Below are 17,276 nucleotides of genomic sequence, written 5' to 3' on the forward strand. Positions count from 1 at the left end.
ATTACTATAATATGATTGTTCTTTCTGAACTCGTTTCTGTAGCCAATAAGTACTATGCTTTCTGTTAAATAAATACTCTGTTTTGTCTTATCTAAGACTTTCACTTTAACTTGATTTTAATTTTCAGAGAAATTGTAATTTAACTTTTTATTTTCTTTCTCATTTGCATACTTGCCTTGAATAGTTAGGATAGGTCACTGGCCAGAGAGAATTCCTCCCTCAAGAATTGCTTCATTGTTCTAAGGTGTTTCACTGATACAATTCTGCAGCATGGTTTGTTACAGTGATTAGAAATTCCTCACAATCTGAATAATATGGATTCCTTCCTGAATAAGTCTTACCACTGTGCCACACAAGAGCCCAAAAATATAAAATGTATGCTTTTATTGTGCCTTGCATGTCAGAGTCTCCTAAATATGATAGTGAAGTTCGGAGTGGTTTTTATTCAGTACTTTAATCCTAGACATGTGAACATAAGCATATTTCAGGAAACCCTGATTGGCTACATTATGGGTTTGTATCACACTCTGTTACAAACATTTCAGACGCTTTGATTGGAGTATAAATGCTTAGCCTCAAGATTCTTCCACCTTCAAAAATATTGCCTCGTAATGAACAGTTGTGGATCCTTTCCTCCCCATTTTCACACCTTTCCAGAAACCTCTTAGTCAAGCAAATGCACATGTAAAAATGATACCACCTCTGAGTTTTGCCTCTTCTTGACTTCACTCTATTTGTCATTAGAGCCTTACTCAGTAGGGCAGAACAACTCTAGCTGCCCAGTCTTCTGCCCACTTACCACCAGGCTGTATTTCCCCTGGAACTTCTCCTTTAAGTCTACTCCTATCACTGACAACCTCCTCATTGTTACAGCCTGCATAGGCTTATCTTCCCAACCTTACATTTTCAACACCTATAACAGCATTTGCAGTTAGATGGAATCTCATGTACACTAAAGTGTAAATCTTCCAGGTGTTTGCTCTTGGTTTCTAGCTGTAAAATGAGACACTTTGATTCCTGTGAAAATAGTATCAGACCATAGTCAGCAGGTAAAAGAAAGTGTTTTTTTTTTGTTTGTTTGTTTGTGTGTTGGGGGGAGTTATCTCCTCCTTGATTCTGAATCAAGATTATGCCTAAAGCTAGCCCTAAAAGTAAAGCTTCATTTAGAATGCTTGGGATAAAAGGGAGCTTGGTCAGAATTCAGAATGGGTAGTGGAGATTCTGGTCAGCCCCCTAAGACAACTATATCAAGAAAGCCACAGAGCAAAGTTTTTGGAAGAAAAATAAAAACACTCACCCCCCCCCAATTTTATTATATGTAGCAATTAATTTGACTAGTTATGTAATCGTTGGATTGATCTTAATCTATAGGAAGGTTCAACACAAAGAATCATAAAAGATCTCTAGAATAGTAAAAATTGCAGTTACATTTTGACCTCTATATCAGCCAAAAGAAAATCAAATAACCTATCTCCTTTATAATTTTAGGACTCCCTGTTCCTTAAGAACTGTATTGAAATTGTATTTTTGTTTCACAAGCCTCATGAGTTATAATGAGTTATTGAATAGCGTAGTAAGCAGCACTTGACTGAAGTTGATTCTATACTCCTGATGGAAGAAAAAGTCCCACATGAGGTCAATTGTAATTTCAGATAAAAAATGATTAAGTCATAGTTCTTAGCGAGATTGGTTGAGACAGCAAAATATTGGTCCCTCTGGTAAGTAGCCATGTTGGAGATCAACAGATGTTCCATCCAGTCAAAATTTTGAGTTCTACTGTAACTCTCTACATATTGATACACCATTGTCAATTCCCCATGCAAGACCAATTTCATGCAGGAAAGAAAAAGCCCAGGAAGTGTGAAAGTAATCTTTGTTTCATAAAAATTAACCTACACACCAAATTGATTCAAATTATAAAAAATGCAGTATTTCATCTGGAAGAGTGAGATTTGAATCTTCAACACTCTACAGCAAGTTGAAGGGGTGGTATATGAGTAAGGCTGACATAAAAATTTTCTCATGATAAGTTTCTCATGATTACTTAATTTTCCAGATGTAAAAAACAAAGAGGGCTGTATTAAGTATTAGTGTAGATTTTCATAAACATAATGAGGATCTATTATTATTACATACAGTGTATGAGGAAGGCTAGCAACTTGAAACATGGTGGGAACTTCTAAGCAAGTAGTTCATGTTTGGAATGTATTGCTTAACAGCAACAACTACAGGGACACATTCTGAGAAATGTGTTGTTAGGCAATTTCATCACTGTGTGAACATCATAGAGTGTACTTGCATAAACCTAGATAGTGTAGCCTACTCACACCTAGGCTAATATGGTATAGCCTATTGCTCCTAGACTGCAAACCTATACAGCATCTCACTGTACTTAATACCATAGGCAATTGTAACACAATGGTATTTGTGTATCTAAACATAGAAAATGTACAATAAAAATATGGTATCATAATCTTATGGGAGCACTGTCATATGTGCTGCCCATTGTTGACTGAAACATGGCTATGCAGTGCATGATTATACACTGCATGCTTATGAGACAGGGATAACTGGAATGCTTATGTTCATTTGGTTGATTCATTCTTGGTAATAAAATAAACCTTAAATGCTGGAATTTTTGTAAAACTCAAAAAAGTTTTTTGTCCAGATATTTTGAATATATTTTAAAATATAGCCTTCCTTAGAATGGTAGGGAGGCACTACATACGTAGATATATTTATCTTTATTCACTTATGTTGGCATATTTTCAAAGAAATTGAAACTGGAAAAAGGTATGAAATCTACTATGTAAATGCAAAAGTCCAGTTTCAGTGAAATTGGTATTCTATCAAAGATAGGAGGTTGTCTAGTGACCAAATGCAAGTGAATGAATGACTTGCTAACATATTCCACCTACATAAAGCAGATGGCCTTCTGGGGTCCCTCAATATCCCTCAGTCATCTTCCTCCTCTCCATCCAGGATTAATTAGGATTGATTGAAAAAATAGTCTTCTTAAACTATTTCTACTGCTTTGGTATTAGCTTTTGCACTTTCTCTCTCTCTCTCTTTTTAATGTGACTGGTAGAAACCATTCAGAAACGTCTCTGGGAATGGGGTATCTGTTTCTATAAGAATAAATAAGTTTAACTAAATAGAGACTCACAAGCATCTTATGCAACATTAGAGAACTCTATACCAGCAAAATCAAGTGATCCAGGAAATGGAATAGCTCTAAAGTTCATGGGAACTTCTGAGTAAGTAGTTTCATGTTTGGCGTCTCCAAATAGCATTAAGGTCAGTACTGCTGATCTTGCTTGAGAATTTTCACTGTGTTCACACAAAAGCTCTGGGTTCCTGTGAAACAGCAGAAGCAGGACTCACAAGGTGGGTAGCAATCAGATGATTGCTGAAAGTTTTTAGTAAAGGTAGACCATGAGGCAAGTAGCATATATTTTATGGAACTGAAGCTCTGCAAACAGCAGTAGTCCTTAGGGTATACCTTTCTCCTGTCGGGAAAGAGGAGCTGGTCACGAATGGACATTTCTAGCCACAGCTGGGCTATTGTACCTAGCAATAACAGAAGCAGTAGCAGCAGCAATAATATGAATGTATGGGTTTATATGCTGATGCCTATATGTCATATGTGTTTCTATATGTTGTGTTACTTAAACTTACTGAAGAGGTACATCTCAAGTTGTATGTGAAGTTTATTCATTTAAGAAAAAGGTATTATAGGAAGATGTTACCTTTCAGTAATCTGTGGTCTCTTGATTTTAAAATAATCTAGTGTTCTCAGTAAAGACTTGTGTTTGCTTGGGAAAAAGCCAAATTAACATTGAGAGAGTGTTAAAATATGGAACAGCATGGCAGGTGATGAGCAGAAGAATAGACTGGGTTGATCTATAACTCCCAAAAGCATGGGAATCAACATTTTCACCTTTTGAAAGGATTAAGACCAGGCACAGTGGCTCACGCCTGTAATCCCAGCACTTTGGGAGGCTGAGATGGGTTGGGATGCTGAGGCAGGTGGATCACCTGAAGTCAGGAGCTTGAGACTAGCCTGGTCAACATGGTGAAACAGCATCTCCACAAAAATACAAAAAATTAGCTGGACGTGATGGCAGGTGCCTGTAACCCCAGCCACTTGGGAGGCTGAGGCAGGAGAATTGCTTGAACCCAAGAGGTGGAGATTGCAGTGAGCTGAGATCACGCCATTGCACTCTAGTCTGGGGGCAACAAGAGCAAAACTCAGTCTAAAAAAAAAAAAAAAAGGAAAGGATTAAAAGGAAATATGTGTGTGTGTATTCAGCAATGTCCCAGCATTTGCCATTAATTGTAAGTTAACCCAGTTGCATACTGAGGAGCAGTTACAGTCCTTCAAGATTTATGTAACACTTATAGCAGTATAATTTATTTACAAAGAGCTTCTTTGATGTGCTCTTTGAAACAGCCCAGTAAAATCATATGTCTTCCACCCAAATAATGTTTGATTTGAATTCCAAATTCAGTCCTGGAAAGGAATGCAGACAGTCAAGTGCATTTTGCCTTGGACAGGAGCCATGTAAGGATTCCATATGAGCTGCCCTGACCCATCTGGGCCCAATAAGGCCTCCTGAGGCTACCTTCTTTATCAGCATGGTACCTTAAAGGCGGTGGTGGTGGATACTGTGATTTTCCACTGGTTACCACTGCTCACTCTTCTGTCAGTTGTCTCAGTTTTGTCACAAGGGATTACCCCTCCCTCCCTCACTAGATACAAGCTTGATGGATGTGTCTATCAAGGTGTCCTGACATCCTCTAGCCAAGGGATAGGACTGTGACACAATCATGGCCATTAGAGACTCTCTTCTGGGGATTTGACTTTTGAACTGAGACTGACACAGGAAATGATCTGTTTCAATCACGGCACTTGAAGAGATTGTCCATTGGCTCCTGTGGTATTGAGGTCCCCAGACAGCTCTAGACCCTCTCTTTACTGTAGACTTCCTTATTTGAATTTGCAAGTCACCCCAACAATTTACTTTCCTTTCCCTTCCCTTCCCTTCCCTTCCTTTCCTTTCTCTCCCCTTACCCTCCCTCCCGCCCCCAATTCCCCCTCCTCCTCTCCCTTCTTCTCTTTTCTTTTCAAGACAGTCTCACTCTATCACCCAGGCATAGTGGCACAGTCATGGTTCACTGTAGCCTCAAACTCCTGGGCTTAAGCAATTTTTCCACCTCAACTTCCCAAGTAGCTAGGACTAAAGGTGCACACCGCAATACCTGGCTAATTTTTATTTCTTTTTATTTTTTTGCAGAGATGAGGTCTTACTATGTTGCCCAGGCTATTCTCCAACTCCTGACCCTCCTGCCTCAGCCTTACAAAGTGCTGGAATTACAGGCATAAGCATGGCACCAGCCTTTTTTTTCTTGATTAAGTTAGTTATTTTCTTCTCGCTGGCAAACAAAGAGTCCTCACTGCTGAGATATGCCTCTCAGCCTATAGAACTTTGCTCTCTGGAATGCTTGTCCACAAGGCCAATCTCTACACTTACTCCACTCTCTTCACAATCTCTAATTATCACTTGGTGAGTGACCCAAGGACTGCTAAGTGGAGATTATTCTGAAGAATATAGTAAGGACAGGAAAAGAGATGAATAAGAATTTTAGGAACAAATATTTAATATTTAGATATCAGTCCCATTTTTCCTAAGGTTGGACTTTCTTTTACAGCTGAACCCCTGATAGACCAAAACTAGATCCTACTTTATCAGAAATTCAAATAAAGATGTTCATCATCAACTATCAGCAATTCAAATAAGCACCTGGCACTCCTCCAGAGAATGTTGCATATCCCCACTGCTCTCAGGAATTGTTCCTGCTTATTTCTCTCCAGCAAATTGCATACTGGTCAGGCTAATGTGGGTGATTTCTCATGAGAGACCTCCTGGAAATCACCATGGTGACAGCCAAAATGTGTCCCCTAAAAGCTTTCTCTTTCTCACCTTTCCTCTTATCCTTTCTTGTCCTTCAAATTTTTCTAGCTCCCAATCCCATATTCACTTTTCTTATTTTCTAGACTTCTGGTTTGAGGTCTAGAGAGCTAGTATGAAGCTCTTTATCTAGAAAAATTGCTTTTTATTAACATGGTAAAACATCATCCTATTATAAATAAAGACTATATGAATCTTCATTACAAATCCTAAAGTAATGTTTTTCAAACTATGGATCAAAACCCATTTGTGGGTTGTGAAATTAATTTTAGTAAGTTGTATCCAGGATTTTAAAACATAAAATTGTATACAATAGAGTAGATCTGAATAGAAAACATCAGAGTATTTCACTCATAATTTTTCAAACAAATTTTTTTTCTCAGTAATGAGTAATTCATGGTCAGGTCTCTTTAAACTGGGTCAAGACCCAATTGAGATGCCTGATTCACGTGATTTCTTCTCTTTCACTCACTGAAAACACCAGTTTCTGCCATATCCTCCACCTAGCCTTTGGCCTTACTGGAAGATGCAGTAAGGCATCTATATGATGGTACAAAACTATGAGCTCAGTCCTTCAAGCTCAGAAATAGATATGCCAAAGTAGGACATGACAAATTTTTTTTTTTGCATTACAATAATGTGACTAGCAAAACTATTATCTTGTAGCCTAATCCCATTTTACATGTCAGAAGCTGAATACAACGTTACCATATTCTTACTCTGTATTCCTTCTGTAATGCTCCTAATCTCTCAGATAGACCTCCTCACTCACATTTGGATATCCAGGCTGAATGGAGTAAAGGTTAAATATCCAGGAAGGCAGAAGAGAAAATCACATTAATTTAAGAACCATTACTAGGTTTCTCATATGAATGTGTCATGCAGTGCCACGAGACATCCAAATGATTAACCTAGTAATGGTTCTTAATTAATACCATCATAGTATGACCATGCTTCTCTGAATGACAGTTTGATTTGACAACCTCTAAGTTTCTATTCAACTCAAGACTGTCATATTGAGAACATCTGTACCAGTTACTCTTTCAACTGCTTACCTATAACTCTCTCCACCTTTCCAAGAAAGTAGTGCACTTTTGCTGTTCTGTGGGGGTTTCTTTCTTTGGCCAATGCCTCATTTACTGTTCTTTTTGACTTTCCTCCTCCTAAGAAAATTGTTCTAGGTTGCTTTCCTCAGGGGTCCTCTCATGGATCTCCCCTCTTAGTGTTTTAAATGCCCTCCCTGGGAAATCTTATCCAATATCATGACTTTAATTCTATTTATATAACATTAACATTCATGTCAATATCTCTATTCTGAGCCTCAAGACAAAAATTTAACTATTTATTGAAACTTTCTACTTGTATATCTCACAGGCTCTTAAAATTCTATTATCTAAAATAAGATTAATAATTATCTCCTCCAAAACATTTTTGCTTCCCTGAACTGGTTAGTAGCAGCACCATTTAAATAGAATCATTAATTTAAAACTTCAAATCACCTTTAATTTCTAACAGTCAATATTTTCCATCAATTTTACCTACTGAGTGTCCCTTTTCCATCTCTACTTACACTCTCTAGGTTTTGGGGCTCAAAACTTGTCAACTGTTCTATTGAAACAACCTCTTGACTGAAACAACCTCCTTGTCACTGTAATATTCATTTTCCATAGTGACACCAGGGTTATTTTGAGACACAAATCTGATCATGGCATTCTCCTGCTTAAAAATGGCTAATGGCTCTTGACTTTTGACAGGACAAAATCCAAACTCCTCATGGAACAGCTAAGACCTTTCAGAGTCTAGGTAAACATTGTTTTTTTTTTTTTTCTTTTTAACAGGATGCCCCACATTTCCACTGGAACCAACCAAATTTCTGGTTCTCATCTCAGTCTGCCTTTTTATGTTTTATTCTGTCTGCCTGAGAAGGGAGAGGGAGAGCAGTAAGCATGGAATGTACACTATGTGCCAAGCATTGTGCTATCTACTTCCTCCTTCAATAGTCCAAGAAATTGGTTGTTCTTCCCATTTTGAAAATGAGGAAAATCATGCTTAGAGAAATTTTAAATTTTGCTCAGATTCACAGAATGATTAAGGGCTAGAACTGGAATCCAAACTCCGCCCTTCTTGAGTCTAAAGCCTAAGCTCTTGCCACCAAACCAGGCTATGCTATCTTTGCTATGGACTGAGTGTTTATGTTCCCTCAAAATTCATATATTGAAATGTAATCTTCACTGCATTGGTATTTGGAGATGGGACTTTTGGGAAGTAATTAGGTCATAAGGATAGAGCCCTCACAAATAGGATTAGTGCCCTTAGAAGAGAAGACATGGGAAGCTTGCTTCCTTTCTCTCTGCTTTCTGGCATGTGTGGGTAAAACAAGAAGACAGCCATCTGCAAAGCAGGAAGCAAAGTGGTTCCTCTTTGGACACAAGATCTGCCAGCACTTTGATCTTGGACTTGCTGGCCTTTTTAGAAGCGTGAGAAATAGACGTTGCATAAGCCACTACTCTATGGTATATTTGTTAGAGCAGCCCTAATTAAGACAATCCTGGAACTTATGCCCTTTTTGTCTTTCGAGACCCAGTCTAAAATATCACCTCCTCCATGAAACTTTTCTGACTCCCCAAGGTGGAGTTAGTCATTCCATTGTCTGCGCTCCAGTACCACAGTGTACACATCTCTGTGGCAGCTCTTTTCACATTGTATTGTAGTTATGTATGTGTCTGCCTTCACCTTAGCCTGAGAAACAAGAGCCACTTTCAATTCATCAGCAAGAAGGCCAGCTGGAGAGGCAGAAACAGCAACAACTTGCCAAGAATTGAATCCCATTTCTGTACTTATTAACCATACAACCTTGGACAATTTACTGAACCTCACAGAATCTCTTCACTTGCCAAATAGCAATGATAATTCTATAGGCAAGGTTTCTAGGATATAGGAGGCACCTCATACATGTTGAAAGAAAAACTTAGAGGAATATTCAATAGTTTAGTAGTCCTTTCCAGACATAAGTTAACATTTCAACGTATCTTCCACCGAACTTTAATAGTGGGATTTTTGGTATTTGCAGAAGACTGAAGGGAGAGGTGGTTTGGGGCAGCAGAACATCCGATATTCCCACCTCCCCACATCGTCCCTTATATTTCGTTATCCCTCATTGCTTACATTAGTGGAGTAGGCCTGCCCTCTAATGGAAACAACTTGTTCTTAGCTCTGTTTAGCACCTCTGCAAGAGCCAGAGCCCACCCCTGTGCTAAGCAAGTGTGGAGAACATACATATTAATTGACTGCTTTAATTGAAAACTCTTAGCTTTATAAAGGAAAAATAATATGTGTTTTTCTATACATCCTAGAAAATCATTCAGTAGTAGACATTGTTTCACAAAATAATTTTTAAGAAAAATGTACCCCGAAAATATCTTTCATAAAGCTAATTATTGTGTTTTAATATTTATGTGAATCTTTTTATCTAAATAGACTTGAAAACATTTTGCAAACAGATTTATTACCTATATAGTGTGTTCAAGTCAATTGAAGTAAAATTCAATTAAAAAGCAACCACCTCCGAAGTAAGGCACAGCAGATGTTTAACAGCTCACAGCGACACCTCACAGCAGTGCAACTTAAGCAGCAGTTTATGAACAAAAATGAAGAATTCCATTTTCTATTTAAGCAACAGGAGAAACAGAACATAATTATCCAAATTAGAAATTTTCTGTGACACCAAGGTCACCATCTCCACTATTCACAGAAAGGCCGCAAGATATTTATTGATCACATGCAGCCAAGAATACTGCTTTATGTCTCTGCTGATGGACAGCCCCTCAGGCACCCAGCCTCCAAATACTACAGTCATGAAAATTCACAGGGAAGCTGGGAATGATCTTCAGGACTTGAAAAGGCAGTCCTTCCCTCCTTATTCTCCTGCTCCTGGGCTCGAGAGAGGGCTTGACCACCAGATTGTCTACCAAGGGACACAAATAGAATGCAATGTAAAGGATGCAGCCATAGTGTATCTTTTTGTGTAATGCGGTAGGGATTTTATTCCTGTCTAACTTGATCTTGAGTCTGGATGGAGTGAAAAACATTCTGACCACTTCACTCTGTGATTTTCACGTTCATTGCTACTGAAGACTAAGGGGTGCTGAAGTGGGTCAGGGTTTCTTTCAGTGTTGAGATGTGATTGGAAAAGAATGACTCCACAATCTCAAAGCAGCCTTACAAAAAGCTAAACAGGAAAAATTAACTCAACCATGATACTGAAAAATGCCTGGGTGGAGAACTGAGTATGTCTCCCTTCCAGGTGTGAGCTTGTTCTGCATCCAGAACAAGCTTGATCACCATGAATGTATCAACCTTATGCCTATTATATTGCTTTTAATTTAAAATGAAATAGACTAGGTTTCCAAATAAAAATTAAAAAGAGAGACTGCTTGACTGCAGTTTATGTTAGATTAAATAATGATTTGACTCAGTTTTGCTTTTATCTGATAGAATTCTAAAATTAGAAACAAGCAGAAACATGTTAATGGATTTATTTTTGGGTCAAATTTCTTCATCAACTTGTCATCATGATACTGTTAGTTAATTAAACAACTTACAGATACATAGAGAATTAACAATTATTCTCTCCCTACCTGCTGATAAAAGGGGGTCTCTCTAAAGGAGAGAGGAGCCAGCAGTTTCGGTAGAAGCACTGTTTACCTCTAAATCAGTCTATTCAGATATTGTTATTACAATTTTACCTAATAACAAATATAATAAAGGCTGTTCAGAGATTGTATGACCTTTAGCTTATGGATTGCAGGGATTAAATAATGAGATAGATATTTTCTTTCTGTGTGAGCAAATAGAAGACTTTCTCAAGAAGATTACATTGACCTGATTTTCTCAGGATCAAGCAGATGCAAATCAACATGATTATTATACACCTACCATGTGAACAAAACTGTGCTGAATGCTGGGCAGACATGAAGATCAACACAATGATCTCTTGCATCCTTACAATATCTCAGGGATCTACAGAGATAAGAAAGAGTAAAAACTAAGTAATGCACAGGGGTCACACAGTACATTTACAGTAAAGCCAGAAATTGTGGCTATTAAAACTTCTTTTCGTAGTCTGGTGCTACTCCTCAAAAGCATAGTTTTGAACTGGACCCTATAGGTCTCAAATTCTGTTTTCAAGAGCATAAAGAGTAATGCAGTAACAGGAACAAGCAGGTCACCTTCAAGACAGCAAAAGAGGAATTATTTCTGGTCACACAGAGGGGATATACTAAATTTAGAGAACGAGGTAGATGCTGTCATTTCTCTCCAGATTTAGATTTCTTCTGTCATCTGATAAATTTTATTCTATCAATAATCTTCCTCTCTGGTATCCACCAGCTTCTTACTGACCAACTGAGTTTTTCTCAGCAGAAATTTGATCAACTTTCTTATGTCCTAACTAGTCATATAGACAAGGGAATCTTGCTTGAACCCTGAGCATCAACTACACATCTGTCCATTGTTTGTCTTTCCTTCAAAGCCAGACTTAGAGCTAAGGAGTTGCCTGCACTCATTGCTTCTGCTTGCCTCAGGCACCAGCAATTCAGCACCACATTCTTGAGATTACTCTTCTAAATCACCAACAGCTACTTTTCTGTGGTCCATCCCAAGGTAGATGGTGTCAATGGCTTCCTCCATATTGAATCTCCTTTGCCACTGCCTCTATGACACCACTCTTTCTAGTCTTCTCCTCCCTCTCAGATCACCCCCTTTTCCTCCACCCACCTCTTCAACATTGTTCTTTCCCAGGGTTCCATGTTCGGTCCATCTTCCAGAGCACCATGGGGAGTAGAAATAAAGTGAGATTTGGAGACAGGCATGTTGGTTTGACCATTGATTATTCCACTCATTAACTATGTGATCCTGAGCAGTTATTAGCTATGTGATCCTGAAGTTATTTCACCTCATTGAAATGCAGTTTCCTTGTCCTCAGTATGACAGGGTGAATCATGCATAAGTCACTAAGTTCTTGTGAGAAATAAATGTGAAAATAGGTAAAGAGATGAGCTCAGGTCTGCCACGTGATATGTGCGCATTAAATTTTCATTGTTTCTCACCTACACCTCTGCACTGATAATATCCTAACTTATTTCTCTAGCTTGGGCCTTACCCTGTCTCAGTGAAGGCATAGTGCCACATTAGGGCCTGCAAGTCACCTTAGATGCCAGCCTTTTTCTCACTCCCTGCACCCCCAACAAAGGAGGCTCTTTACCCTAAAACTCTTGCATCAATTATCCCCTCATTTTCCCACTACTGCACCAGTCTCAGACTGGGCTACCATCACTTTTTATCTAGACAATTGCATCCTCATCAAGGAGATTTCCCTCCAGTCATTCCCATACCTTCATCTCCACTCTGTCTTCCTCCATAGCTACCATCTAATGCATCATCTCTACTGGCAAGCCTTTGCTGGCTCTCTGTTGCCTAGAGAACTAAGCTCACATCCTTTGCATGGTATGCAAAGCCTCTCAGAATGGTCTTCTTTAGCTCCATCTCCTTTCCATAGAAATCCTGCCGTCCCATTGCCCAATCTACTAGTACATTTCCTAACTGACATATCCTTACATTCTCTCTGCCTTTGACGTATTGATTCTCTGTTGGGTACACCCTATGCCCTCTTGTTTATCCTTCAATCTTCAGCTCAGGTATCACCTTCTCTATGGAGCATTCTCTAACATTTCCCCTCATTGCTACCCCATTTCCACCCTTTATACGTTTTTTAGGAACAATGCCTCTCTCTGTCATCCAACCTGAATTGTAGTGATAGAGTCATAGCTCACTGCAACTTCAGACTTCTGGGCTCCAGCAATCCTCCTACTCCAGCCTCTCTAGTAGCTAGGATTACAGGTGTGTACCTCCACACCTGGCTAATTTAATTTTTTTTTTTTTTTTTTTTGTAGAGATGAGGTCTCACTATGTTGCCCAGGCTGGCCTCGAACTCCTGGCCTCAAGCGATTTTTCCACCTTGGCCTCCTAAAGTGCTGGGATTATAGGCATGAGCTACTATGCCAGGTCCATTAAAAAAAAATCAACATTTTTTTTTTTTGTATTCAATAAATAGTTATTGGACACCAAATTAGTTTTCTATTATTCCATGAAAATTACCTCAAAATTTAGTAGCTTAAACAACATTTATTAATAGCAATAGTTTCTGGTCAGGAATTTGTACACAGCCAAACTGGATTCTCTGGCTCAGTCAGAGCCTCTCACACACCTTAAATTAAGGTGTTGTTGAGTGCGAAAGTTGTCTTAAGGTTTGACTGGGGAAAGATTTGCTTTCAAGCTCACTCATGGTGGCAGGATTGAGTTCTTAGTGGGCTGTGGACTGAGGGACTCGGTTTCTTGCGGGCTGTTAGCCTGAGGCTGTTCTTATTTGCTTCTCCAGAGGTCGGGTCACAACATGGAAGCCTATTTCACCCAGAGAAAGCAAGTGAGAAGATGAGGGAGAGAGAGAGGGGAAAAAAAGCCTATTGTCTTAGTTTGGGCTGCTGTAACAAAAATACCAAAACTGTGCCTTAAACAGCAAACATTTATTTCTCACAGCTATGGAGGCTGGAAGTCTAAAATCAGGGTGGCAGCAAGGTCAGGTTCATGGTGAAAGACCTCTCTGGGGTTTACAGACAGCTATCATTATGTTATATTCTCAGAGGACAGAGAGAGGAAGCAAGCTCTCCTGAGTCTCCTCTCATAAAGGGCACTAATCCCATTCGGGAAGTCTCCACCCTCATGACCTAATTACTTCCCAAAGGCCCACCTCTTAATACCATCTCATTAAAGGTTAGCATTTCAACATTTGAATTTTGGAGGGACACATTCGGCCCATAACAACCAGCAGGATGAAAGATACAGTCTTTTAAAACCTAATCTCGGAAGTGATACCTCCTAACTTTTTCCATAACTTATTCATAGAAGAAAGCCACTAGTTCTAGCCCACATTAAGGGGAGGGAATAAGAGTCATTTCCAGACTAGATCAGTTAGATAAGTTTCCCCCAAATTAACCCATATGTAAGAATTTAAACTACTGAATGTGTTAGAAATATTGCTGCTAGATTACTATAGGTGATTTTCATGAATTGATATCTTAGTGTATTAATGGCTCCCAATTTTTAGGAACCAGTTTTTCTTTGAAAATCACAAACATCTAGAGTTTATTCATTTCAACCACCAGGTTCTGGAGAAACTACTGGTTTTCTTCAACTGTTATTAATATCATTTTTAGTCAAGAATGACAATATTTTCAGCTCCCAAACCTGGAATATTAAAGCCTGACTTCCCATCAGTTGTACATTTAATTCATTTAATTAACTTAAGCCACTTTAATTCAGTTGAAAATCAGGAATGCTTACACTTAGTTAAAGAAAAGAAACCCTAATTATTTATAAAGAACATGATCTTTAAGTTCACATTACCTCTTACATTTTTCCTTCTCCATTTTTTTCCTCTCTTTCTCTTTTTTTTTTTTTTACTATAAAAGAGGAAGCAGTTGGTTAACGTTTAAATTTGGTGGTGGTGGAACTGGGAGAGAGGCGTTATGAAAGCTTTATGTAACCCAGTCTAGAAACCTTCCTCTCTGAGACAACCACCAAAGGAAATTAGCTTGGATATTTTCCTGCTTTCCTATTGGAATGAATCCCAAATTTAGGTCCAGACTGTAGGTTTGTCACCTCTGGTCACAAAGGAAGATCCCTTCTCATTTCACTTGGGAAATGCTTCCTGTCAGGGATGAGATGTCTAAATATAGAGAATGAAAATAGTTTGTTCATTCACATCCCAAAGTGTAAGTGCTGGGGCACTGGAATCTGACATCCTGGATGCAAATCCATTGGTCACTCACTGATTATACTCCCTGTGTCTCATTTTCCTTCTTTGTAAAGTGGGGGCATTGATAATGACAACAGAATATGTGTCATTGGGTTGGTGTTGGTTTTAAATGCATTAATAGATATAAAGTGCTTAGAATGGGTCCTGGTCTGTGGTAGGTCTATAAGAAATGTCAGCCCTTTTTGGCCAGGCATGGTGGCTCATGCCTGTAATCCCAGCACTTTGGGAGGCCGAGGCAGGTGGATCACTTGAGGCCAGGAGTTCGAGACCAGCCTAGCCAACGTGGCGAAACCCCATCTCTACTAAAAATACAAAAAGTAGCTGGGCTTGGTGGCATGCGCCTGTAATCCTAGCTATTCAGGAGGCTGAGGCAGGAGAATCACTTGAACCTGGGAAAGGGAGGTTGCAGTCAGCCAATATGTGCCACTGTACTCCAGTCTAGGTGGCCGTTCTGAATGATTTAGTGATTACTTTAAAAAGTTCTATGTGATTTATTTCATCAAATCACAGAATGTTTGTGCTGGAAAAAAAATCCTAAAACTCACCTGGTCTAATGCCTTCTTCAAGTCCTCTCTATAATACTTCCCCCCCCCAACCCCCACAGTGGTCATAGTAATTATTTTTAAATGCACATGTGGCCAATGACTTACCACTTTCAAGGTAAAGACCAGACTTATTTTACCTGGTTTAACACTCTAGCAGCTCCCCTGCTCCCTCTATTGAACACCAACAATTAAAATTTTCTCTTTTGCAGAGATCTCTTCTACCTCTACCCTGGGTTTTCTCAGAAGCTGTTGCTTCTGCCCAAAATATTTTTCTAGTCATTTAACTATTCCAACTCTTACTTATCTTAAGGTAAATAAGTACCCCTCCTATGGGCTGATAGAGAGACCCAGTACTTTCTTCATTAATACCTATCACATTATATTGTATTGTCTCTTTGTTTGGCTGTATCCCAGTACTTATCCCAGTTTTGTTTGTTTATTTGTTTAGATGGAGTTTTGCTCTTGTCATCTAGGCTGGAGTGCAGTGGCATGATCTCGGCTCACTGCAACCTCCACCTTCCGAGTTCAAGCGATTCTCCTGCCTCAGCCTCCCGAGTAGCTGGGATTATGGGCACCTACCACCACTCCCAGCTAATTTTTGTATTTTTGATAGAGAAGGGGTTTCGCCTTGTTGGCCAGGCTGGTCTCGAATTCCTGACCTCAGGTGATCCACCCACCTCGGCCTCCCAAAGTGCTGGGATTACAGGCATGAGCCACTGCGCCTGGCCTACTTACACCAGCTCTAGGAAGAGAAGGATCATCTCTGTCTTCTCCATAGCTTTAGCTTCAAGACTAAGTAGGTGGCATAGAGTAGGTGCAAATAAGTATTTGTTTTTTAAATGAACGAAATAATGATTTATCCCCCAGATTACTCAAAGCAAAGATGGACTTAGAATTAAGGTCATTTCTCCGCAGATGTTTGATCAAGTCTTTGAACAAAATGGAAAGGCTTTATTCATCAGTCATTGAAATTGCCAGAAGAAACATTTTTCCAAATACCAAATATAAACACCCTTATCAGAGAAAAAAGCATCAAGGTTATATTTAAATTCACTCATTTTTTTCCTACGTCTATTCCTCACTTCACCTTCTTACAAATATGAACATATTTTAATTTCTTGATGATTTAATAGTTTCCACTTTGTAGATAATTGTTTTCTTTGTATGTGTATGTTTAATAGAGCTGAGATCAATATAGATATTTTTGCTTGACAACTTCAATTTCTGAAGCTTCTTATTATAACCAAGTATCTTTAATTTGATGCCATATCAGTGATTAGGAAGAAATAAAATCTTACAATGGGGAGTGTACATCTCATAGTTACTGACTTATCATAGTGAGAAAGGTAATAAAATCATTCACCTGCTCTTGTAAATGTAGTCGAAGTTTTAAGGTAAACAAAGACTAATTCTCTTTTATACAAAATTGAAGAGAGAGCTTCAGAGCTCAGAGTTTCCGTGCTCAGTCTAAGACCACTCCATTCCAGCCTTCCCATGAACGCTGGGAACAAGAGATGGAACCCCAGCACTCTGAATGTTTCTGGCAGTGCCCTTGCCTGTCCTCCCCACCCCCACAGGCACAACTCTCTGGCCTGCTCTGTCTTGAAAATCCCAGGACTAATCTCATTATGTTCTTTATCTGTGCTGCTTTAGTTACCAGTAGAAGCCCAAGTTTCCAGGTCATCTCTCCTCCTCCCACTACTGTAATCCCGAAATGGTTCTGCATGTCTCCCAGGGATTTATCCCACTCCTTCCTTTTCTGCTAATTCTTGGAAACTCATGTTCTACCATCAGAAAATCTCCTTGATCTTCTCTAAACATTTTAAAAACCTTCTTATCCCCATGAACAGGCAGCAATCCCCTCAGGACTCTCGAATGAAGTCAGTT

This window comes from Piliocolobus tephrosceles, chromosome 8 (assembly GCF_002776525.5).
Source record: "Piliocolobus tephrosceles isolate RC106 chromosome 8, ASM277652v3, whole genome shotgun sequence".
NCBI classification, from domain to species: Eukaryota; Metazoa; Chordata; class Mammalia; order Primates; family Cercopithecidae; genus Piliocolobus; species Piliocolobus tephrosceles.